The sequence below is a fragment of the Octopus bimaculoides genome, chromosome 27 (genome assembly GCF_001194135.2).
Source record: "Octopus bimaculoides isolate UCB-OBI-ISO-001 chromosome 27, ASM119413v2, whole genome shotgun sequence".
Classification (NCBI taxonomy): Eukaryota; Metazoa; Mollusca; class Cephalopoda; order Octopoda; family Octopodidae; genus Octopus; species Octopus bimaculoides.
Genome location: NC_069007.1, coordinates 16606813 through 16607448, shown reverse-complemented (window position 1 = coordinate 16607448; position 636 = coordinate 16606813). Strand labels below are relative to the sequence as shown.

General features: G+C 41.4%; 1 protein-coding gene across 1 annotated transcript in view; it reads left to right on the top strand.

The window, feature by feature from the left end:
- LOC106877214 (phosphatidylinositol-binding clathrin assembly protein) overlaps positions 1 to 636 on the top strand; it is a 91224-nt gene that overhangs the window by 47968 nt on the left and 42620 nt on the right. The gene's annotated exons all lie outside the window — the stretch shown is intronic.

The window sequence follows — 636 nt, the reverse complement described above, 5'->3', positions numbered from 1 at the left end:
GGGCTGCGTGTTGTGAGACAAGTGCTTAAATTTTGTGGTTTTCAGTCGTTTTGACTGTCTTCTAATCCAACTGACTTTTCTACCGCTTCAGATATAAAAACAAAGGCAGTGATGATCAATTACATCAATATAAAGGAAGACGATGTAATAAGGGCTATAGATGAAATGAACCCAAACTCAGCTGCTGACCCTGATGGATTCCCAGCAATCCTTCTAAAAGTATGTAAGTGAGTCCTAACAAGACCATTGCAGTCTCTCTTTCATAGCTTCCTTGCAACTGGCAAACTTCCAAGAAAACTGAAGTTGGTTAAAATATGCCCTATTCATAAAGGAGGTAGTAGAGCAGAGGCCAAGAACTACAGACCTATCTCTCTGACCTCGCACATCAGCAAGGTCATGGAACAAATAGTCAGAAGAAAACTAATCGCCTTCCTTGAAGAAAATGACTTGCTGCCTGACACCCAACACTATGACTGGGTGCTGAAACAGCTACTCAACCACTCAAATGTGGAAGTGATATATCTCGACTTTGCAAAGGCCTTTGATAAAGTCGATCATGGAATGGTATGTCATAAACTGCATGATCTCGGCATAGTTGGAAAATTGGGAGAATGGCTTCATGACTTCCTGAACGAT